Here is a 26,749-nt window from a genome sequence, read left to right as displayed (position 1 = left end):
TTTGTGTGTGTGTGTGTGTCCATGTTGACGTGTTCGTCCTTCAGTTCTCTCCCTAATGAAACTGCAATTAATTCTGTGGGTGAAATCATTTGAATATAGAGTCATTTGCCTGCAGGAGACAACAGCAGACACAAACAATAGAAGAACGCCTGTGACAAATGTGTGTTCATGTCTAACACGTCTCTAGTTTGTCAGATGGGTTATATGAGGCTACACAAACACGATACAGAACATCTATCACTTCATTTTAACTGTCAGTTTGGGATTGTTAGACATGAGATAGTCTATGGGGATATATGCATGTTCTGATGTTTGTTTGATTTAATTAAAGTGCACACAGTAGGTATCATCGCTTTAGAATGACATTTTTCATGTCAGTGTTGACAAAAATGTAATTTCAAGGGTAAATTAAATTAGCCCTTGACAAGAGGACTGTAAATGCCAGCTTATGTGTTATAACAACCCTGCTTGACTATGTTTTCAGTCCATTTTAAAGCAAATCAAGGCAACAAAATACTCAACACGCTGTCAGAATGACCATGCTTTCACCATGCATCAATGGCCCACTTTTTCAAAAGCACTTCTGACTGGATCTCTTTTAACGAGACATCTTGTCAAACCAAAGGGAGTTTGGTTTATTCTTCCATGAGAGCCCTACTCCTCACCATCCCAAACCGAAAACATCCATCACAGTGACCCCAAAACATGATTCGTGATATGACAACATCTTATAATCCTGCGCTCTTCACTGCTGATGTGAGACGTTGAAATGGCTCCAGCAGATAGGGAGGTCAACCAAATAATCTGTCCCACTCAAATCCCTCTAGTGCGCACGCTGATAGGAGGGAATGAGCTTCTGACGGAGTAGATGAGAGGACATAGTGAGGCAAAATGCATGCATCATATCATGTTCTGGTTATATATACATTCATAATGTCCTTTAAATAAACACGTATCCAGGTTTGGAGCAGATTGCAGTCAAGTATGCAAGATCACACTGATTTGGGAAACTTTTTCTGATTGTAATGTTGGTAATGAACATGGTGCATCTCTTGACTGTGCAGACAGGGAAGCACAATACAGGATTTTTGCTGATACAGTATACCAAGATTTTCCAACTTATTTTGGTCAACTGCCAATGCCAATACAAATATATGCATATATATTTTTCCGCCTACTTCCAGAGAACATCAAGACACTGGAATTAACATATTACAATATTATGCTCTTATCATTATGGCCCACTGGTAGATGCAGACATAAAATACAATGTTTTTTAATACCAGAAATCTACTGCAGATAGTTTTTTCCCACTGGTGTCTGTTTCTCCTTGTTCTTAACAAACTCACTGTAATGATCAGGATGCAAATGGGTGATTAAATTTGTAGTGTGATTTGGCTCCTCCACACATGACCGATGCTGAGTAATCATTTGATTGAACTTTGCTTTCCATTTCGAAAAAACCTCCAAAACACAGATACACTTGCATCACATGTACATAATTAAAGTGTCATCTTTCCAGCCTGTCATATCAGCAGAAATTTTCATTTCAGGCCGATACAGATATTTAAAACCTTTATCATCCAATACTGATGACATGCTAATATTTCTGTGCATCCCTACTTGTAGGTGTCAAAGTCATTTTAACAAATCTATCATTTCATTTGAACATTTGTTTATAAAAACTTTCTGTTTAAAACAAATCAATATATATTTAATAGGATCAAATTTTACCAGTAAATTGCACAGAAAAATTTCGCCAAATTCTACGTCAATTTCTAGGAATAAATGGATGGTGGAATCTCATTCCTCGGGCCAATTATGTGTCAGCAGGAAACGGACGTCTGCTGACTTCCAAAATAAACAAATGGAAACTACAGAGTAACAGAGGGCAAAGAGTGCAAGAAAAATGTGGGATTACAGCTGTGGAGTGTAGCAAACAAGTAATCTGATGACAATCTTACTGAATGTTGGTGGTTTTTCATCTTATTGCAAGACCCGACAACATCAGAGAAATCTTCCAACAACAAATTCTAACAAGTCTTGAAAGGGAGAACACATTGTGCTATTAAACAGAGCTTTCACACTGAGGAGTGCAGGAAAATTGAAGGACTCATTTTGTGTTTAATGCTAAAAAATCTGTATTTAAAGCTGCAGTTGGCAATATTATTCATCATAATTTTGGTTAAAATAGCTATTTATGAGCATTGCATGTCACTAACAATTTTTAGCTGAAGGGCTCATTTAAAAAAAAATCTGTGCCCTTTTTTTCAGTAAACTGGATCCTGAACACCTAACTAGCCGATTACATACAAACAACAGTCATCCAAGTTCTTCATTTCAGCAGTGCAAGAGCTTTGGCAACTTGTTTTGAATTCTTCCTTTGCCTACAACAGTGTTTGGTACAAAACAAGCCAAAATAAGGAAGACTTCACAGGAGAAGAGAAAAGACAACAAATGCGCTAAATAAAACCAGAGATAAGATGAAGGTCAACATCCGACAGTCACTTTCAAGATGGTGAGAACTGTGGGAATGTAACAGGCTGAAGAGTAATGCAGAGGTCGCCCTATTACTTCTTGACAGAGAAGTTCTAATGATAATCTGTGCAATGAATATATTAAAGCAAGTCATGTCTGGTGGATCATTTGGTGGGAGGGGCTTTGCGGAGTGATACGAGGCAACAGAGAGGAAGGTTTGCATTGTGTACTGCAGCTTTAACAGAAATTAGCATGTATCATGATAACTTATTATCACATAAGGAAATTTTTATCACAATTACATTTTTCTGCCATATTGCACGGCCAACAGCCTATTACAATGTTAACTAGGGGTGTAATGATACATTGATCTGGATCGATATATCGATTCAATGCTCAATGATCTACTACAATCAATTGATCTACATTGTCATCTTTAAAATACGCATTTATTTTGACATTCCAATGGCATGTCTGTGTCACAAATGTCTGGAGGACTGCCATCATAAAAATGTTGAGATCACACTTTGTCTGGCTTTTTTGAGTTCACATAAATGTAACTGAATGTGTTAAAAGCGCATATGATACCTTCTGATATTAATCGCAGTCCCCTGAATTGAATCCACTCAAAATCATATCGTGGCAAACAGCAAATATCCTGTGGTTGTCCAAAGAACAAATATCATATCTTTTCACAATAAAACTTGTGATTTAGACCCTTTCATACTACCTGCAATACACAGAATTTAAGAGGAATTATGGACTGCTGCCTGTTTTACTGTCTTATAATATGGCTTGTTACTTGAGCGTCTGTTGTTGAAAATATTCACAGAACATCACACATCATCACACAACATCCCGCCTGGTGGATGAGCCTGCCACTCTGCATTTGTCAAAGCAGGGGTAGAAGGTAAAGTGGTGACAATTATGCATGCAGTGACCATGGAATACAATGGTTTTTACCTGACTCACTCACTTCATCTACAACAAGCTGTTATTCCAAATAAACTTCATGAATATTTTACACAAGCGCCATCAAATATTCCTTTTGTTTTTTAAGCTAATAATGAGATTAATGAACAAATGGTAATTAATCAGCTCTAATTGGTAAATTATTCCTGGGTTTTTACTCATTGTTTTGAACTAATTAATTCGAAATTGGAAGGCTGATCATCTGACACCGCTGAGTACATTTTCTCTTATCAGTGCAACAACACTGCGTTCCTTACACTAAGACAAACAACGACAGACAGAGAGAGGAGAGGTACAGTAGGTGGGGAGATATTTTAATAGCTGGATTTCTAAGAATATCTTCAGAAGGGCAACCTGCCAAGCTTTTGTTTTAAACAATGTCTGGCAGTCATTTTTACATTACATTACATGTGAAAACGGCTCAGTAGAAGTCTGATCAACACATTATTTCCTTTGTTGTTTGCCTAAGGACTCGAGTTTGGTACAACATGCAGAAAACAGTCGATAACATGGATATAATTGGCCTGTTTGAGCCCATGCTGTTTTGGATTACATTAAATTGAATTCTTTTACATAATTTATCCTGCATTATACCATCTGTACTGTGGTGAAGGAAACAAAGGACAATAAACGAGAAAAAAGATAAGGAACTAGATAATCAGCACGTACAGTACATTTCCTCCAAATAGAAGAGCCAGGATTTAGATTACATAAAAATGATACCATCCGTTCTCCTACAGCTTTCTATTTCACTTGTTGACAGCGAAATGTGTAATGATATAAGTATGTTGGCATTTCTGTAGAAGGTCCCTTCTTATAACCCTACCTAGGGGTGGGAATTGATAATGGTATTGATGTCAAAAAATCTTATCAATTTTAATCAGTCTAATTCTTTATCAGTTTCCTTATTAATTCCTGATCAATCAAGCTGGCTGTAGCCTGACAGAAAAAAATTCTACTAAGCCTGTCTGCATGGTGCTAATGTTGTTGTCAGGGGATATTTACCCTCACTAATGGCTGTGCTGCTCCATTAGGAAGCGGTGTTTGGAAGTATACCAGTGCATAGTCAAAGAAATGGCATTCCTGGAATTTAAGCTCATGCTGCATAGAAATATATTTCAGCATATTGCTTGTGTTTCCACTCTTACATGAAATTGTCATTTTACAGACATTACAACCAACACTGTTGTCATTTTTCTTTGTGAAATGAAGCCACACTTTCAACAGTTTCCTCCTCTCTGTCATGACTCTTTCTCTTTGCAAGAAGGAACATAGAAGCATGAGTATGACATCATTGTTTTTACAACATACAGCTGGCAGAAAACGTGCCAGCACTGATAAAAGGAATTGATAAACTTGGAGGCATATGATTTTAGCGGACAATTTAGAACGAGTCTGCAGGTTCCACGGTTCCAGCTCTCAATTCCTATCCCTAATCAGGAATAGACGGTAAAAATTTTAAGCACTGGCCTCACGGGGAACCAAGCCCCTACAGTTGGCGGCCAAGGCACATTTTTGGTGGCCCAAATGTAAACTCGTGTAAAATAATACAGAAAAGGCAATTTAATGCAACTCAACACAGCCTTCTTTAACTTTGACACTTGTGTCGTCCAGTTTTCACATGACTTGTCATGTGGTGCTTCCTGAAGACATTATTTCCACTGAAAAACTAGAGCTAGACTTCTTGGCTAGTTGCGGAAACTGGTGACACACACCACAGTACATTACATCCTTAGATGTGTCACATTCAAGCCAGCTAAACTCCTGGTGCCAACCACTCCTAAATTTCCAATGCCATTTAGTTTTTTCACAACCCTCCTTTTGAGTCACTGCTTTCTTAGAATTTTGAACTAAAAGGCGCAAAGAAATCTGGACGGAACACTGTGTCTGTGAAGGCTGACATTTTGGTTGTTCTCATAACTAACCGACTTGGTGGCCACAGGGGCCCACCTACATGGAGCACCCTGAAAAATACTGACAATTGATACTATTTTCGATACCACAGGGAAAAAACTGACTCAACATTAAGAGGAAAAAAATAGGTCCTTATTAAAAGATAAATATAACAATGTATATAGCAAATGAGATGAGTGATGAGGAGACAGCACTGTGAGTAAGTGAGAGGAGGTGAGACTATGTGGGCACTGCAGCAATGTGTGTCTCAACTCACTGTCCAAGTGACGGGACAGCGAGTATTGTGCAGCTGCTACCAGAGTATCAATAGCATTTCAAATATTCAGTATTGATATTCATTAATATGTTGTTGTTTTTTATACTACAGAGTAACTTTTTGAGGCCACGGCCCACTGAACCATGGTTGATGTCGAATCCTATGCAACGTTACCACGCTCTAAGATATGAATAACAACTTCAAATAAAATGTTATAAAGTCTCTTCCACGTTCCACTGCAGGAAAATTAGCCCCACATGATAAGGAGTAAGTTTGTCATGTATTCATCACCCATTGCTCACAAGTGGTGTCAGCGCTTGTGATCCATGAATAACATTCACTTGGATGACTTTTTGAATTAAAGCAAGAAGATGCAGTTTGACCATTTTTTACATTAAGCAAATAAAGCACAGGCGAAGCATTAAATAAGGAGGTGTGGTGTGTAACAGACCTCTTTAAAACTTGCATCTATCAGGCAATCTCGCTTACGTTGCAGAGTGGCTGCTACTGTCAACAAAAGGAAAAGGCTTGTCAGGAAATGGTCCTCATTAAGACATCAGAGTCCAGGCTTTAGGGCAATCTTTGAGTTTTCCAGAACAACTTTGACCGACTGAAGCTGTCTGCTCTCTAGAATGAGATGTTCAAAACGAAATTTATACTCAAATATAATCTATTGACTGCACGGCTTTCTACTTCAGAAAATCTTTATGTGGCTTCTGTCTGGAATAAGATGTCAAGTATTAATAAAATTCATGGTGAAGAATGTGTTTCCTCTGTTATTGTGAGGTAGCGGCCAGATAGCAGACATGGAGAGAGGTGTTTTGATCATGAGGTAAACAAAGAATTTCATTGTTTGACACAGCAACGCCTACGATTTCAGTTTGCATAGTGGCAGTAAATAGGAAGGTCGACTCTGGTGCTACGTGTTAAAAATAGCAGCTGGTTTAGGGAGGTGAAGAAGGGAAGAGATAAACATTAGTGAGGAGTTCCAGCCTGCATGCAGCAGTAAAATGAGAATATCAACATGAGGGTCACATATTGATTACTCAAAGGTATCCTGAAGTTCATACTGGCTACTTAAAGATCCCTTCATAATGAGCTTTCAGTGTAACTGATTGGAGACTAAATCTACAGTCCTTGTTTTGTGCAAAAATGTATCTGAAGTCAACATCAGCAGACAAATCTTTCAAAATTAGTCTTTGTAATATAAAGTTCCTTCCTTGTCTTCTCAGAAAATGTTTCCCTCTTAAACTGCAGTGGAAGGATTCTGTAGTAACAAAAAGGGGGAGTTTTGTATTAAAATGATGAACTTTCTTGTCATAAATCAAGCCAACATACACAATCCGATTTTGTAAAATAGAAATGGCAGGGTTTCTCACAGCGTTACGTAGTGTTATAGCTGAGTCGTGCTTCTGCACCTGAACCACTAACATCATGAAAAATTAATATCTTTTTATCATATAAAAAATTAACCTTTAGAGAGTGGCAACGATATGCTATTTCACACAGGAAATGCCATATGTTTAAGGAGTGCAGCTACTTCTCAAAGAAGTCCAGACCAAAATCCAAATTCGGATGGTAGATTCAGCCCATTATAACCTTTTCTATTTTGAAATAAATTTTCTACTGATCAATACATTGTTAACGACACTGAATATTCAGTGTAGCTCCAATCCTGTGAATGATCTCCAGCCACTGCTCGTGTAGCACCGGCTGGAGATCATTCACAGCGATCCTGTCCCCAGAGAGTTGTGTGTTGTTGCTGCCAAGTTAAAGCATTAACATCACACAGGAGAGTTTACTATCAGCTCCTACGTCGTTTCTGTTTTCACTGATCTAGTATGAAATTTCTACAACTAATCTAAACGCTGTTGTAAGAATATGTCTGAATCAGAAATAAATTGAGTAAGTGGATGTTAATTATTGCTTGTTGAAAACATGTTGCTAAAAAGGTGAGTGAGTTGATTAAATTATTTTGTGTTATTACCAATCGTTCCAGACCTCTGACTAAAAATCAGACACCTTTGAGAAATAAGTTTGAGAGTCAGTGGTTTAAACCATCATCTTCTCAACACATGTATTAAGAGACTAGATGTGTCAAGATTTTGGCAGCTTAGCACCTCAGCTAAACAATTTCCTGAGGGAAACCTTGAATGGAGAAGCAGGAAACTGTCTGAAGCATATCCTAACACCGTTGTTCCACTCCAACCAGCTTCCTGTGGTTTGTATGAAATGGTCACTGCAGCCTCTGTCTATCCACAAACTCAACAAAGACTCATCTTAAAAGCTACTGAACACAGCACTGGATGAAAATGCAGGTATAATAAATGCCAGTGAATCATCTTGAGCACCCAAGTGTGAATTGGTTCTTTTACCCTGATGCAGAGGCAATGATTCAGACAGAAGACATATGGGTTATCTAGTTCAAGCATAGAGACAAACACATTGTGCACCACTGTATATTGTATTCTGTATATGTAGTGAAAGAGGTCCATTAAAGCAAGTGTGATTTGTATGGCTAAAACAGGCAAAAACTCCAGTTTGGTCTTTTAAAAAAGCAGCACATGGCCTGTTTTTAAATTTTTGGATGTTCTGAATATGAAGACAGCTGCCTTTGGGACACCAAAACTTTCTGCTGAACTTTGACAACTTGGGCATAATTCGATGAAACATCTGTGATGCAAGATGCCAAATTGATAACCCCAATGACGTTCTGGCATGAACACACACAACCTTTTAACATTTACTTTCAGTGGCTTGTGACCAGGTGCTGCCTGTCTGATGGTACTGCAGATGTATGATGGCACCGCCTGATGTCGCGACAGGCATTGTTTATGGGTTACTGCATCATTCTTTTGACATCTAAAAAAAAAAGTACTCCTAGGATGCAATGCTGGTTTATCTATTATGTCATACAGTTATGAAAAAACACAATAACAAAGTAAAAATGCCCCTAAAAAAAATCTGTGTGGAAACTTGTGATGGGCATTAGTTCTGAGTGAATGGGTCAGTAAATCTGATATTTTAACATCTCTAGTATTATCTAAGTGACAAGAGGAGTGGGGTCTAAAAGAAGACTGAACATTTGTCTAATTGAATATTATCAGAATAAATCCTGAGATGTGGTTGCTTATTCTACCAAAATCTTTCAGAGTCTTTGAAGTTGACAACTGGATGTCAATAGAAACCCACAGTTAAACTTCCCCCATCTGCTGGGGAAGTTTGTGAACTGATGACCCTGATAAAGACCAGAGTTGAAACATGTTGGTCTGAGAGTAAAGTTGTTCGACATACTACAAGTATTGCTTGAGTTTTGCCTCTCTGAAACCTTTTACACTATTCTTTGCACATTGCAAGTAGCTGAAGTTGTGCAAGAAACCCCTACCTGCTCCTGAAGTTTGTGATTTTAAACAGAGGTAGTCTCAACAAACAGCTTCTCCCTTAACTATGCGCAACTAACAGATCTCACAGTTAATAAGCTGAATCTCTGTTTAGCACCTACAGTGCAAGAAGCTGTTTCTAAATTACTCAGCCAGAATTAAAGGGATAGATGTCTTACAGACCTACACCTGCCAAAAGGTTGTGAATAATGCTTTAAGATATGTGCTATGTTTCAATTTAGCAGGGTGTATTCAATTTGTAAACTGATAAATCCCATCAAGCATACAGGAAGACACAAATACACACTTAACAGTGGAGGATCAGGGGAAAAATATAAAGTTTAACTAAGCTGAATGAATAATTCATGGCAGAAAAATAAACAAACAAGACTTTCCTGCTGACCTTTATTTCACTGAAATCCAACTCTCCTATCACTGTTAAGGACTGACAAAAATTATGGGATGAGTGGTTTACTTTTTTTGGCTTCTGAATGTGGATCACTGCCTTTGCCACTCCCCTTCATGTTCCCATGAACATCTTTACAATAACAGTTACTTGGCACAGGCATGAAGAATGGTGGCAACGGCTACCGCATGGACATGGCCAATTACAGGTACTTGTCAAATCAAAAGACAGTAAACCTGATTATCTGATTATCTTCAGCTGTGTCATTTACCATATGTAGCTCAATGTCCTTGAAATAGCAGATCTATCTGATTATAGAATTATGTCAACAGTGAGAAAACAAATGTGCCAAATCTCTTGATAATAAGAGAAAACAGATATTTGATAAATTATCATGCACATTTTTTTTTTTTTTTTTCAATTTTCTTCCTTTTCATTACCAGCAGAGAGAGAAATGCCTGCTCTGTGGCTCTGGCAGATGATCAACTATCTGGGTGTGGATTGCATGGCCTTCAACTCACCCTTATACCAAAACAAGTTCATTAATTTAGGCTGTGCACACACTCCTACACCTTCCACAGCCTCTCCTCCTTCTCCTCCTCCTCCTCCTCCTCCTCTTGAAGCAGAGCCTGGCACTTGAAGAGCATGCAAACAAACTAAGAGATAATCTTTCAAAGGGGGCGAAACTTTCTTATATTTTTATGTAAATAAATATGCTTGAAGAAGACATTGTTTAAATACTGTATTACAATAAGATTTAACAACTTAATGATTAATCTAATCAGCTGTTTTTCAATTTTGTAAAACAAGACATCGTAAAAATCTTAATTTCTGTTGGAAATAGCCCAGTACACCTGACAAAATCTATGTGACTGGTATTGCTGACCGATGAATCATATTTTCATCATCACAGTTATATGAACAGGTGCACAGAATGAATAAACACACTGCAAAAAACTGCCTGAAATCCAATGAATAAAGAAAAACATTTTATTTACACACACCATGCATTCACATTCAGCATGCAAACATTTGACCTATCAAATGGAGCCCCAGATACATGCACCATGCATTTGGCCAATGAGATTTAGTCATTTTGGTGGCAACTGCCAATTTAGCAAGCACGATGGCTGAGGAAGGAGAGAAGGGTGAGAAAAATGTGGACGACAAAGAAAAACAGTGCTTTTGCTAATAAGGTTGAGTGATTGGATGAATATCAGCTATCACCAGTTGATGGGCTGACAGTGGCTGGTTAGAAAATTTTAATAAATGGCCCAAACCTTTCTGACCAAGCCAGATTAGAAACATATAGTTAAACATCAGGTAAGAACAATTACAGAACTTAACTGATACCTTCAGGGTGACACTGAATGAAATCGGACTAATGAGCAACGCTTTGCTGTTTACACAGGGCTAAAAGAAGAAGCGAAGGATGCCAATAAATTACTCTGAAATCTGTTTTGGTGACTAATATTGAGTAATAGCATGTCACTCAAGAAGCGGAAAGTTTCCTTTGTGGTTTGTGACACGTTGCAGTTTAACAGGTAGTCATTATGGGTGCAGGGCAGTTTTATAAGTAACAAAAAAATTCTGAAAATTGAAAATAAAACTCAGCAACTTGCAGTATGCAACTATGTGACGTAAATGGAATAGTTTCGAGAGCCAGGCAGCACTGACTGACTACATCTGAGACAGAGGATAATGATTATTACATCAAGTCGTAATGTAAAAACCTTGTTTGATGACAAATGTCTGGTCAGAAATCCTCTCAAAGCTGCTGATACAGAACCAGAACATTTTCAGCAGTAAATAGTGTGTCACATTTGATTGCACAGTATTTATTTATGGGCTGCATCTCGTATGTGTTGCTTGTATTCCCTACAGGTTGTATGCCAGAGCTTGGCAACAGATGAGTTGCTGATGCAGAGAGTGTGGAAGCAGGTCAAGGGCAGAGGAACCATCAAGGGGTCGGCAGTCAGGTTCGGCCAAGGGCCAGTTTTGCTGTTTACTGGAGAGCCAACACAGATTTAGCGGTGCAGGGAAAATACCATTTCCATTTTTTTAGTAATAAAATAGATTCATAAGTTTGAATTCTTGTTGCCATAGCTTCACTGCAACTTCAGGCCTGTACAGCAGACTTGCCTGTACCTATATCCCTGTAACATATCTAGACTTAAAGACATACTAATTATAAGAATCGGACATTAACTTGGTCAAATATATAGGTGTGCAGCTAAACTACGCTACAGTCAAAGCCAGCATGTCAGCTCCTGAAAAAAGACTATCTCTCACAAAGCAATATAAAAACAGACAGAGATGGTCTTAAGAGTGACAATGCCTTTTGTTTGTAACAAAACTGCTGCTAGAAAAGAGATCAGTCTTGTCATTATTTGTTTTTGTGAGACACAAATTCACCTTAATCAAAATGAATTAAATGTGTTTGAATTAAAGAGAAACAGTGAAGTTATTGTTCAATGGTTTTATCTTCATCTTTTAGTTATCTGACAATTCATTTCAGCACCTTACACTGTCCATTGTATGGCCTATAAAGTAGCCTCATAAACAGTACACAGCAAGGCACGCCAAAGTTTTGATGTAGCACACTGAGGAAAATTTCAGATTACATAGTGGCCAAATAAATTTGGTAGAGGCCCAGATTTGGCTCACAGACCTCTTTCTGTCGACACTTAATCTAAGCCATCAATCAATAGGCCTTGTTCTATCTTTGCCATTCAGACTCACACAAGCTTTTACAGTCACACCCCCAAATATTCAGTCAGGGGACAAGTTTGGATGGCTGTACCGTCTGGTCTTCGATGCACATACTGTAGGTTTGAATGTAAAGCCTGCATACACTGCATGCATGCAATCGAAAGGGTGTGGTTTCCCTGCTATTGTGAGTTTCAGCAAAACCCAGTTTCACGACTGTTCTATCCCACAAGTATAGCTGAGTTATATGCATGAACAAACTAAATTGCCAAACTATTAAGGGCTGGGGAAGAGCAGCTGATTCCTTAAGAAGAGTGGAATCATGCAGTCTATCCCACGACTAATACAGAGGAATACGCCACGGGCTAAGCTGCAACCAGAGCACTTGCTTACAAGCAGGGAGGAAAAAACTAAATGGTCACTATTGTGTCAGTATTCAGCAACAGTCCTGTTAGACAAAAGTTGACTTGTTTTCAGTAAAACATAGCTGGATACCATCATCACCACCATTCCATGAAGTGGATGAAATATGGTGGAGCATAGTGGGTCATGCCTCCATCTGAACTGAGCATCTGTGAAACCTGCTGCACATTATGGACTGATGAAAGTACTAACTATTAGGCCTGGGCTATAAAACAGCACTGACATGTATAAACATCAGCACATCATCAAAAGCAATAAGAAAACCACCATGAAACCACATAACAAATATGCCCTGGCTCATAAACAATCGATCTTATCCCTTGATAGTGGAGCCTGTAATGAGTGACATGCAAACAATGTGAGGAAATTGTTAATAAAAAAGGACGGGTCATAAAAATAGGATGTGTAGGCCAAGACATCTCTGCAACATGACAATATTTATTTTTAAATAATATTTTGACACACATTTCACCTTCAAAAAACATTGCACTGGCTGTGATGCTGATGATATTTAAATTAATTGTTAAGCCCTACTTTGCAGTGCTAAAAGCTCACTGAAAACAGTGTTTTTCAGTGCAAATGTATCCTGGCCAACAGACCATCATTTCTCCTGTTAAATGCTTGTTGTAAAGATTTCATAAAGAACAGAACAAAACAAAATTGAATTATTTTGAGTAGAGGGTACAGGGGTCTGGCATCAAGCCCTACACTGAAAGAAAGTCTAGTTTAAATATCTTGTGATGCATATATTGAAAAATACAAGGATTATGGCAACAGATTGGAATTTCACTGGAAATAAAAAGCACAGTCTTCCAGGCTACACTGCATCATGCAAAGGCACTGTGCCATTTGCCATTTTATTAATTCTGTCAGAGGGAGCCTTTCAAAGCTGTTTAATAATCACAAGAGACCTCCAAATAAGGTAAATCTTCATGTAATCTATATAGAGGTGTTTAATCACAGAGCGTATACTGTATACTACAAATTAATCTGCCAAAAAGCAAGAAGAAAGGAAGACAGTGCTACAAAACACAGGAGAAGGAAAATGTGTGGCTCTCTGTATTAAACCTGTTAGAGGCTTGGTGATCTCATTTAACAATTATATTGTGTTTTCCTTTGAGAATTCTCCCCCACAGGGACTAAGGTGAGCCAACACCTTAAGGCTCCTTTTACAAAGGAACAGCATTTCATATTATGTTTTAATATTCACACCTTTCTCAGCATCCAACACTGAAACTTGGCTAGCAGGCAGGCACTATTAGCATATCATTACACCCCCTACTGTGAAGAGAAGATAGCGGGCCAGGAGGTTAATATTGCCTCCTGTTTAGCCAAAAGCTCTGCTCTAGTGTTCCAACATGTCAATTTAACCACCATGCTTAGCACATTAAGCTGGCAGCAGTTACAGTGTTTGCATGGTGTGTACATGTGTGTGACCACTATGTATTAGCCACTGTGGATTTAAAACGTGCATTTCACAGTTGACTGTTTTATACCCACTGAACACACAGTGGTGTCACGATTTCAATCCTATATCGAACACAATTGAAATGAGCTAAATCGAAAAAGAATCAAAATCAAACATGATCTGTAATTGTCCCATATATTTTTTTCTCTCAACCCCCACATGTCCAGTATGTTTCTGAAGGCAAAAAAACACCGCATTTAAACACAACACAGCATAGCTTACTGGATGCCTGCAGATGCACTTTTTACTGATGGCTTCAGAGATGTCTCCAGTTCTTTCACTGACTCTTGCTCTCAACCTTTGCTAAGGTTATCAGTTTTTCTTTTAAGAAGAATTTGAAAATGGAAATGCCAGTTGTCACGGCATGAAACCAATAATCTGTTGACCTTTCAAGACTCGGTATGGCATGGGCTGAAAAATGTTTAAACTGAAAATCAAATAGAACTGTCATCTTAAAATCAAAAGTCAGATCAGATCATGGATTTTGAGGATGGTGACACTAACTAATGCATATTATTTTGATTTCAAAAAAGGCATTAAGCTTCATGACTGCGGTCAAATATCAGTTAGTGTTGTGTTCTAGACGTACAGTGGAAAATATACTGCAATATGTCTATGAAAAAATGTGCAGTTCATATCTTGGAACATTAAGAACCTAAAGTTTAGATTTTAAGTTTCCACCAGAAGGCTTTAACAGAGAGTCAGCTAACCCTCACGAGCCAGGGAAGCCTTAATAGCTAGCCAGGTATTTCACTATAATTGTACAGGGCTGGAACAGGTGGGCCGGCAAGCCAATGGGAACCCCAGTTAGGCCAAGACAATCTCTTTGTTAATGCAAGAACAACTCCAAATACCCTTTCATTCTAAAATCAATGATTTGCTTTGATGTACTTTTCATGCACACTCTGTTCATGATGTGCTGATATGGTGCAAAAGTTGTAGGTTACACTGCTTATTTTTAAGCAATAAATGGAGTCTACATCTTAAATATACAAAGTGAACAAAAATTTGAATGTAAATACAAATTGCAGACCACCTGCTGTGCCATCTGATTGAAGCCAACCATGACATTAAGTGTCTGTTTTTGATGTGTACCAAAGGCAGACACTGTAATATCATTACAATAATAAAAAAAATATAGGGATTCTGGACAAAGAGTAGTGGCTAAGATGAAAACTGTTTTGTTATTGGGATTGCTCAACCTATGTTTATGTTAAAAGTTTATATATTAAAAATCATTGAAAGCCCACTCATTGGTGATAGCAGCATCATGGAGCTTTATCAAAACAGACTGTACATTTCAGCTCAAAATATATAAGATATATTATAAGTGACTGGCTTACAACACAAGTATTCCAGGCAGTCAGTTTTGGCAGCAGATAAGGATGTCCCCCAAGACTTTCTTTAGAGTTGGGCTGAGTGTTGGTTGGGTGGAGACTCTGGGGCATACACTGGATAAACTGGGAATAACAGCTCCTCACAGGCCTGCTATAGATGCTACGGAGCAGAAAGTAGTTGTGGGAATGAATTCACACAGAGCTGTCCCTGTTGCCATAGCTAACATGACTTGAATAAGCAGCTAGAAAATTGATGGGTGGGTGAAGGAAAGAATCATGCAAAAGCCCAGTGAGGTACAACTTGTGCATGTGTGCATAAGTGCTTAAAGCTCAACTTGCACTAGGCAAGATTATGTCAAAACAAAAATTCAAAATGGGGCTGCCAGCAGAGAAGGGCATTCAGTCTGACACAACACAGGTTTGCTCTTTTTGCAGGACATGGACGCTGGTGGGAGCTTCTGTCTCTGCACAGTCAGATGAAAAAAAATCAAAGGGAAAAGCAAAGTTGGCTGATCAACAACCATGAGAAAGCGCTCTTTCAAGAGAAATCTCTATTCACCAAGCATGGCTAAAAACAGCTCAAAAAAAAAAAACATTTTTTACCCCCCTCCAGTCAGCCACAAAGAACAAAAACATTAAGCACAAGCTAAATTCACTCATGCTGATGCCAACATGTGAATTTTTTTAAATTCTGGCTGAGGTCATCACCTCATAAGAACCCTAAAAATAAAGCTTATTTCGACTGCATACATTTAAAGACAATACTAACTGAGAATCAATCTTTTAATTTTGTTATCCTGACCAAGCATAAGTCGGGAGGGGATCATGTGATAGCTTCCCTGTGCACGCAAATGCAAACGTGAGCGCTCACCGGAACTACAGCTTGTCTGCAGCTTTTTTTTTTTCTGTGCACATTCATGACTGTATGCTGACGAACCTCTGTGATTCAGAATTCCTGAAAAACCTCAAAAAACCTTTTTTATGACTTTTAAACTGGAATATTTCAATGGCCAGAGGCATTATGTTTTCAGGTCATCCGGTTCTTGTGAACACAGTATCTCGAGAACGCTGTGAGGGAATGTCTTTAAACTTGGCACAAATGTTCACTTGGACTTAAAGATGAACTGATTAGATTTCAGTGGTCAAAGGTCACAGTGACCTCATAAGTCACAGACAAATCTCTCTTTTTAGAATCAGTGTCCCTGTCCTTTTGGATCATTACAAATCTCACTATCAAAGGTTTTAAAAGAACCGCTTCTTCAGTAGAAGTATTTATACCACACTACATGCATGACTAGCACTTAGTGAACATGGTACGGTATTAGTCAACAAACAGAAAATTAAAGAGAGCAGTTTCTAATTGCCCCTATGGCTGTTTCTGGGAATAGTTTGGTGAACAGACTTTTGATCTTTGACCGTGTACAAAAACAGTTCCTGTTGCCAGCTTCCTCCAACACACCAGTGGTGCTCTGTTAAAATGCCTTTGTGAGCTGGCACTGTTTATAGAAGAAACAATAAGAGGAGAGATGTAGGCCAAGAAGTAGACTACATCATGGCCCTGTTTCCTTAAAACTGGCCGCGACACAGCAGCAGTCACAGATGCAGAGAAATGATTTGTGACTGGTTAATCCTTTACTAAACACTCTGCAAGTCAACCATGCCTGAAATAAAACTTAAAGTTGAATTCTCTGAATGGAGAATGGGATCTAATGTTACTTGACAGGCACTAATCATCAAGGAAATGTAGCTTCATTAATTTATTGAAAGCTAACAATGATGAATAAACCAGATATTTAAAAAAACATAATAAAACAAGTCTTTGGTGTGTCCCCTCAGAATAATATGTATTTATTCAGACTTTGAAACTAAACTTTCAAGTAAACAACAGATGTGGTTTTGTTTATTGTGGCCTCACTTTTGGAAAGCACAATGTCTGATGGAAAATTATTCTGTTTCCATGTTTACCGACTCTACACACAAACCAATTAATCTACAAATAAGTGCACCAAATAATTAGTCTACAAATAAGTGCACCAAATTCAAGCAAATAATGAGAATCACGCTCATTGGGCTGAAACGTGTATAAACAATGGAGCTAACTGATTATTCTGTGCTGCATCGAAATTCTGTGACAGCCTGCACAGAATAACCCTAACCCTAAAACAATCGAGATGAACAGACAAAACAGTTCTTTGAGCTAATTAATAAGCACCAAATTGCCACATGGAATAAGCTTTCATAACGACTATATCAAAAATAACATGAAAACAAACATACTGTGATATGGGCTGTTCACAACAACAGTCAAATCAAATTTCTAATGAATTAGAACAGAGGTTTTCAAAGTGGGAGGTGGGTCTCCCCAGGGGGCTCCAAACAGTGTTAGGTAAGGCTCAGTGAACTGAAGTAAAAAACCTATGATATTGGTTATCCAAAGGAGACCACACTGAATAATCTAAATGTGTGTGATTTTGTTTTAAGAGACATTTCAGACATTTCACACCTAAAAAAACACTCTCAGTTTAAGTGTACACTATATTTACAATATTTTCACCACTTTACCTTGTTGTTAGACCGCCTTTTCTATCAGGATTATTGCTTTGTCCAAAATAACCAAACTAGATTGGCAAAATCAATAATGTTACCTTGCAGAGGACGGAATTTGCTGGTCTACCTCTATCTCAATCTGTTTGTTTGTGTTATTGTATGACTGACTGACCAATCAAGCCAGCAGTAGACTGACACCTACTGTGTCCTGCAAGGAAAAATTACAGTTTTTGCAAAAGGACTCTGGTCTTGTTGACTGAAAGAGCAATAACTGGCTTATAATGGTGGTTTTGACAAGGTTAAACATTATCAATCTTCTAAATATAGTGTAAATATAGTGTTAGCTTTCCCAGTCAGATGTCTCAAAATAGTTGCCTAAGACCTGACGGACTCTGAGTTGATACACATCTGTTTCAAATGCCATCGAATCCTCAGGCCAGAGCCTATGCCTGTTTGTCAGCACACAGCAGGTGATGAGGCATGGGTGCATTATCTGATCTGCTCGGGGGCTGAATAATGACTCGCCATTACAGGGATGTCTTCTGCTTACCTGTATAGTCAGCAGAAAATGGAAATCCCATTAATGGTCATTTAGAACCAGTTAGAATCACAAGCTGGCTGGTCAAACCTGTGTGTGCACCCCTGAGATGATCTGCGATAACTGTCAACAAGATGTTACAGCAAAAATGGTGCAAAGGCCACAAAATGCCCTGCTTTTGTTTATGGACACAACAAGCGTTGAAGGTAAAGTTGAAAATAAAACAAATCACACACTCAGGAGGACTATAAACGGAGTCTGGTCATGCTTATTTAGACAACAGCCCTCAAGGGCTTCAAACTGCTTTCTGCTACAGTTGAGAAAGAGGGAAAAGGTGTGACCGTGGAATTGGGCTGATGCGACAGATAACGGAGAGAAGCAGATAGGGTTTCATTCATGTGTCAGATTAGAGGGCTCTTTGTTACTGTCAGAGAGGGCAAAGCATGCCTGGAGAGAGGACAAGGATCGCCCTCACTCCCCTACCGCTTGTGTTATTGTGTGCAACTGAAGGGATGTTTGTGTGTGTGTGTTGCATTCCTGTCTACATCATATGCACATTGGCAGGGAATTAACTCTTGTCAGGGTCGTAACTCTAATGTTTTTGCAGCGGTTATTGATTTGAAAGGCCACAGTTTTTAACTAGAGAAGGCAATTGAAGGGGGGGAATGCTTGCTGATGCGAAACTGCACTGCTGGCTTTAAAAGTTGGAATAATACCAATAATGTGCGAATGATGTAGAACATTTTAATTCTTGTTGAAAGGCTGGCACTGGACTGAATTGCTGTTGAATAATAACAATAAAGGAGGAAAGCTGTGGAATATTTAATGTTTGTTGAAAAGCTGACCATAAACTGATTTGCTGAAAAGTTGAATGACAGCCAAGATGTATGAAAGATGTTGAATATTTTGGTGTGTGAATGAAGTTTCTAGCTGAAAATATGAATGAGTAGTTAAGAGTTGAAAAGTTATTCTGAACTGAGCTGAATATTTTGAAGTTTGAATGAGGTTTCTATGTTGAAAAATGTGGAAGGAGTTAGGTGCCAAAACCGTGGTGGAATAATAATTATAAGAACAATGTTTTTTGTATTAGAACACAACATTCACACCCTACTATTACACTTAAATCACTTGGAACTCCTACTTTCTTACTGCCTTGTTCTCAAAGAAGGAGAAGGAGTGAACACGACAATAATCGCATTGTTAAATCTTTAAAAGGTTCACCCAAATCACAAAAAACCTTGGCACATATAACCAAAACCATCTCTCGGGCTAGATAATAGGTAGGTATGAATGGGAAGATATGGTTTTAAGGTCTTTAAAGTCTTAAAAACGACTAAAGGTGGTGGTATTAAAACTCGTCTCTATGTTGGGGTTTATAACTTATCTCATCATCTAACTGCAGCCATCCTTAGTTCCTTGTTACTAAAAGGTAAAAATAGCCTACATCTGCTCACACCAAAAGTAAAGCTGGTAAAATCAATTTCACGATTTTAAAACCTGACACACTATAAATTCCAGAGCACAGCTACTTTGCATGATTGTTCCCCACAGTGGTTTGTAGGAAAAGTACTAAGTAGACTATTTAAAGAAGCACAGAGAAGGAAGATGCAGTTTAGAACAATTAATTTCAGTTGTGACAGTGTATCTCAAAGGAGGATCCTCTGTGTCAACATCAGTACGTGAGATGATTAAGTGGGCAACAACTAACCATCAAACAGATAACGTACATGTGCATCCAAAGAACAATACCTTAAAATATTACTGAACAAATCTATCAATCTATCAAATTTATCTCCGACAGAAATCCAAGACAGCAAGCCTGAAATTCATAACAAATAATGGGGTCTACTTTTTTTTACAGTTGCCCGTTACAAAAGAAACTTAATACCAGCACATGGGATGAAATATTAAGAGACCTGAAACATAAGATGACTTTTTAGCCATACCTATAACCAAATATAGATTTAATCAATTGTATTTAGACTGGCAGCACAATTTAGGCCTAAATTAGAACATAGTAAGACATTCTCCAGAATTACACATTTAACATTTGAAAATATGAAGTCAGTTCCTGCAAATGATTTCATTGTTAATGTTCTCAATAATAACCAGACTGTTATTTTAAAAACAGTCCAGTAGAAAGGAGGAATTAATTTTTAGTTCCCAAAATGGATGTATCATGAAATAAATCCATACAAAATATATAAATCGCAATGAGTTACAGGTGTGGTTGCCCTTGTGTTGCGGCGTTTGTGTGGTACTCTTGGCAGTATACATTAAAAGGAAACAGACATTGCCTTGATGTCATGTTTCAAATTTATAAAGGGACATAAACAATGATATGGATACAAATAGAGCAACTAATGATTATTTTCATTATTGATTCATCTCTCAATTATTTTCTTGATTTATGGACAAGTTGTTTGATCCAAAAAATGTCAGAAAATGGTCAAAATCTTGTGATCAAAGCCAAAGATGTCTTACTTATTGTCATAAACGAAAAATATTCACATTTGAGAATCTGAAATCAGAGATTTTTATTAAAAAAATGACCTTGTGGAAGTCAAGGATAGCTTTGGTTTCCACTGCTGTCCACAGAGCAAGCAGACAACCCTATGACCTTGCCTTCAGGTAAAGCCAAAGTTACATTCCACACCACAAACTCACCCATCTCCTGTGTCACCTAACAGACAAGCCATGAGCCTGGAAGTCTGGCAGCTTTGCATTAGTCAATGGTTTACAGAGTCCTGGAGGACCCTATGCTCTGCTCAGCGGAGGGCAGGCAGCACTGTAATGTTTGTAATGATAACTGAGGTGATATTGATGCTTAACACTAGTCGATTTTTGTTGTTGTCTGTCATCTTTAGGAAAGATATGATGATATATGAGGGGAGTTTTTCCTGCAAGTGCTTGCTCATGGTGGGAATTATTGGGGCTCTGTAAACACTGTAATAAAGAGTACAGTCTAGACTTGCTCTGTGTGCAAAGGGCCCAAACATAACTTCTGTCATGATATGGACTTATACAAATAAAACCAACTTAACTATAATGGAGGCTCAAGAGTGTTAACTGAAATATGTATGTATTGCATATAACATATGCATATAACATAGCTTGTGCAGATGATGACCTTTATTGTCAAATAAGTAATGTTTCTAAGTTCAGCAAATGTTTATTATCATTATCATTCTATAGTTACAGGGTTATTATACAGATCCTACTGCCCTAACCTTTGCTCCTTTTGTCACTGCAGAAAACTTTCTCTTTCTCATCTATAATAATCCCTAATAAGGAGGTGTCATTACAGTTTGCATCTGAAAGTTGTCTTTCAACTGCCTGTTAACTGTTCCCCCACCAGTCCCGCCTCAGTGTCAACTGAAAATGACATCAGAGTAGACGGATACATCTGTCAGTAACGTTTGTTGCAGGCAGCCCAACTGAGACACTTATTTGCAGCTCCTCGCAGCTTTCAGCATGTTGTCTCGGTTTGCCAGACTAAAACAAAAAAAAACAAAAAAAAACAATGCCGCTTCCTGTACAAGTGTGGGTTGCCACTTACAGCACAGGAGCTCACAGAAACTCACATTATGCTACATGCCTTAAATAACAAAGTGAACGTGTGACTGCCTGGTGAAGAAAGTCAAACATTTACCAGCCCAAGTTTCCCAGATACTTTCCTCAAGAGTTGGCAGACCAAACTAGGGCTAAAACACCAGTGACCATTGGACTTGGAAGTTTGACAGGCAGCCAGAAATAGGTCTCCACTGGTTTCTCTGCCATCTAGATGTTCAACTATGTTCACTGCCACCTTTTTGCAATGCAAGAGGTACGCTGTATAATCAGTTTGTGTGATCTTATGGGCTGGGAGCTGCTGCCCTGTAGGTTATCTGAACCAGTACAGTTTTGGTTTTTAGGCCCACAAGATCAACAGTGAAATCACAGTGATTAAAATCTGCACAGTGCTGTGAAGTAGGGCACTGATTCTCAGTGGGGCTGGGAGTAGACCTTTCATATTATTAGTAGTCCTTCAATTCAGTGTAGAATATATTGCTTATTGCTGCATTAAAGGGCTAAAAAGGTAAAAATGGGTGGGTGATTTAAATGTTTTGTAATATGTTGTGTATACATATTCTGACAACATAAATTGCAATTTATAACCTTTTTCAACTGAAAATTATATCACTGAAGGAAAACTTTGAACTTTTAATCACTTATTACAGAAAAACACTGTCAAGCAAACGGATATATCAATTCAATGTTCAACAATCCAATATTAAAAAATGCAAAGTGAAGATATCGATCTATGTCATCTTTAAAGACACTACTTTATTTTTTAAATTTCCATGACATGTCTGTGTCACAAATGTCTGACAGAGTTTAGTCACAAAACTGTCAAATCATTATTTGGCTGCTTTTTGTGAGTTAACATAAATATAACTTATTGTGTTAAATGGACATATAATATCATCCGATATTGATCACAGATGCCTGCATTGAATCGTATCAAAATTGTATCATGGCAGACTTGACGATTTCTGCAAATACTGTATTGATTTAATATTGTATTGTGATGAAACTTGTAATATACAACCCTGGAAGACAGACTGACCAACCCTACAAATCCCACTGATTGTGACCTCTGCCAGCCTCACCAAAAAATAAATAAATAAATAAAAACTTAGCACTACAGAGTAGACTGACAAAGAAACTGATTTCATTATGCTAGCACCAAAGAGGTTAATTTGCATTTGCAATATTTCTAATCTGTACAAGATCAGTACTTGGCATCCATGTACTGATATATTTCCACATAAAATATCAGAATACCGTGCCATATCAATTTTTTTCCTCCACCCCTAAAAACTATGTGTACCAAGAAGCTTCTTACTACCAAATGTGTGCAGCCTTATATCAATATTTTGGAAAGTAGTGTTTTCATTGAATGTTTTTAACCAACATTAATCACTAATTCTGGCTGAATAGACATCACCTCAGGTTGAAGGTGGATGGCGTTCTGCTTTGTTGTTCATACACGCCCACACAGACCTGACAAGAGGTCTAATCAGACCACATAAGTGACAACACCTGTGTGGGTGGACTGACAGAGGTGTGTAGGGGGTTTAATAACACACAACTAAAGGCCAATGTAAATAAAGTCGGGTGAAAGCTGAATTTCCGCACATTGTCCTTCTGTGCAGCAAAGATTGGGGGAGGCTGTGTGCAAACATGCCATTTAATTTAATCAGCCACTGGGGAAAAAATGTAGAAAACATGTCATATCTTAAAGTGTGACACTACTGTACTTGTGCTTGAAAAACTGAATTAGACCTAAAAAAAAAATGTTGTGAGGGTCTTTGCCTCCAGTGCACTAGCTCTGGTTAAAAAAAGACTTGTCAACCAAGACAGGTACAATCCAATAAGCCATGAGAAAGCAACCAGCACATCTCAGTGGCAGAATACAAGAGAGTTTCTACCTACAGTTCATGTGTGCTTGTGATACTCAGACCACAGACACATTAACATTTTAATTAAAAACATGAATACCGGTTTAAATATTAACTGTTCTAAAAAAAAAATGTGTGTGTGTGTGGGGGGGGTATATTCATTCTCTGGTTTACTAAACTTTTCTTTCACTTTCAACTGAAACAGATACTGTAGCACCTTAAACAGATATCAAGCTAGCACGGACGGGATGTAAGAGACAAATGTGTAAAACCCACAGAGTAGTGTACAGTTGCTTTGACTAAATGAGAATGAGATACTCTTCTTCCCTCTTTACTGACTTCAGGCAAAAACAAATCCAGCATAATGGGTTGCTTTTAAAAAAAAAAATAATAATAACACTAGTGAATCCTGGTGTTAATAACCCCAGCCCATGTGTCACGAGTCATCTCAACCACTGTTTTGGCTCACATTATTCACTTTTTTTAAGATAATTCTCTTTGGGGAAAAGTGTGTTGAATTTAACAAGATATACTGAAGGACTCGAGCACTGAGACGGCTGCAAATGAGACAAGAATCTGGCCTGTATGGTAAATCAAATTATCACCCAAGTGGAGAGCGAGCAGGGGATGTGGAGGGCATGAGAGACAGAGCGTGGAGGGTGGTAAGCATAATGAAATGCATGGTGTCATTTCTCAAAGCCCTAAAATGACACTGACCGTGGCAAACATGCAGTCCCGGAGACTCAGGCAGAGCTGCTGCACACTGATATTCCTGTCAAAACACACGACTGTTTCTCCAGCTCATATAATGACCTTTCCACACAGAAAATGCAAAAAACATTTTGTTTTTAGTTGTTCTCTCTCTCTGGATTGTGCAACTGAAAACAATACCTCCATCTGATATTTCTGCACAAATCTAAAATCACAACTAGCACCATTAAAACAGGAGTGACTATTCCAGCTCTTCCTTAGTTCTTACTGATGTACAAAATACGTCAGTAAGAAAGTACATCATCAAGTTGCAAGGAGCCCTGTTAACAGTAAAATTAATATCTCTGGGTTGTGGACATTTGAGGACATCATGTTGGAGTTGAGGACACAGTGGACAACATTTTTCACCATTTTCTGACAATGTATGGAACAAACAAACTGATCCAGAAAATGATCACCAGTTTAATTGATAATGAAAATGATCATAAGTTGCAGCCCTACTAACAAACAGAAAATTAATCTGCAATTGTTTGGATAATCAGTTCAATATTTGCTGGTTTTCACAGTCGTAGTGGCTCACTGATTGGATGATAGAGGAGCTCTGAGTTTAGCAGTGCTACAGCCTCATGAGCAGAAGTAACTCTACTACAGTTTCATTTGGCTCCACTGTGGGGGTTGGTGTTGGAGTAAATTTTGTGACTACAGACATGGTGGAAGAGCCTCCCTTTTCAAAAAAAAAAAGGACTCCATTGTGTTGCCACAGTGACAAAGCAGTTTTGCAGGTTCCACCTTCACCTCTCCTCCTCCCCCCGCCTCTCTTCCTCTCACCTAACCGGCCAAACTCTAGTTGTAGAGCGTGCTCTCTTTCCTTCACGCTGAACTTCCTCGTCACCCTTACTTTCATTCATTCTCGTGGAGGCAGGTGCTGTAAAGTCATGTTATAACTCGGGCAGCCAAAGGAGCTATCAGTGCTACAGACAGACAAATCTGGATAAGGACTTTAGGGAGGCCAACAACAGGTAGTGGACAGATAAGGCGCACACACACTCTGCCTGACCTGGATGTGTCACAAAAATCAGCGGCCGATTTACTTCAACAGCTTTTCTGCTATGATGAGTCTTCTGACCTTGGTCGTCATGTCATATTCAATTAAAAACTGAGCAACACTGTTTTTTCCTTTGATAAACCTATCATTATATAGAGAGAGAGATACCAATTTAAAACAGTATAAAACTGGCATATGAGATTATGTAAATAATAAGAAACATGCCAAATGAGAACTGTAACACAATATGTAAAGGCAATCAAGTAGTTTTGAACTGAAACTGTATCACACTGTAACTCTATAGTCTAAGCAAATAAGTATATAATTATGGCTACGACTAGCGTTTTTTTTCTTGTTATCAATTAATCTGCCAATTATTTGCACAATTAATTGTTTACTCTGTAAAATGTCCAAAAATTGTGAAAAACTGACATCACCATTTCCCAGAGGTCCAAGTGGCATCTTCAAATCTCAGCTCAAAGTAGAGTATATGTATATTAGAAAATCAATTTCTGTGTTTCTTTATTTATAGTTCTTTATATTTGTTTAAAAAACTGATTTTTTTTGTCATTCTGGGCAATAAAGTTTATTAAAAAACTGTAAAATATCCTGCCTCCATTACATGTTTCACATTTGTGCTTGAAAAATGACTAGAACTACTAATCTATTATAGAAATAGTTGGCAACTAATTTTCTTACGATCGACTAATTGTTAGAGCTATGATCCTGAAAAGGGTATAAAATTATAACAGACATGAAATTAGACAAATAATAAGAAACATGCCAAATGAGAACTGTAACACAATATGTAAAGGCAATCAAGTGGTTTTGTTCTGAAACTGTAACATGTATGTAAACTATAGTCCAATTGATCTATCAGTCGACCAACATTACTAGTCCCCTATTGGACTATCACAGCTATATTAGTCTATATGAAAATTGGAATTTATGTTGTTCGAAATGCACCTACATGAAACTATGTTCCTACAGACTTATATTTAGTTAGCTTTGTCATGCTTCAAGTTTAATATATGCATATGTTGTTTTTTATTTTTATTACTATTATTACAATTAGGAATACTTGCAAAAGATTACAGATTCAGGGCTTTGATGTCTTTTTG

At 38.0% G+C, this 26,749-nt stretch overlaps 1 protein-coding gene across 2 annotated transcripts in view; it reads right to left on the bottom strand.

Annotated features, from left to right (window-relative positions):
* Positions 1-26,749, bottom strand: part of lrba (LPS-responsive vesicle trafficking, beach and anchor containing) — a 272,740-nt gene that overhangs the window by 244,499 nt on the left and 1,492 nt on the right. The gene's annotated exons all lie outside the window — the stretch shown is intronic.

Source organism: Lutjanus erythropterus, chromosome 3 (genome assembly GCF_056507025.1).
Source record: "Lutjanus erythropterus isolate fLutEry1 chromosome 3, fLutEry1.hap2, whole genome shotgun sequence".
In the NCBI taxonomy this organism is placed as follows: Eukaryota; Metazoa; Chordata; class Actinopteri; order Lutjaniformes; family Lutjanidae; genus Lutjanus; species Lutjanus erythropterus.
This window is presented reverse-complemented; position numbering and strand designations above follow the sequence as displayed.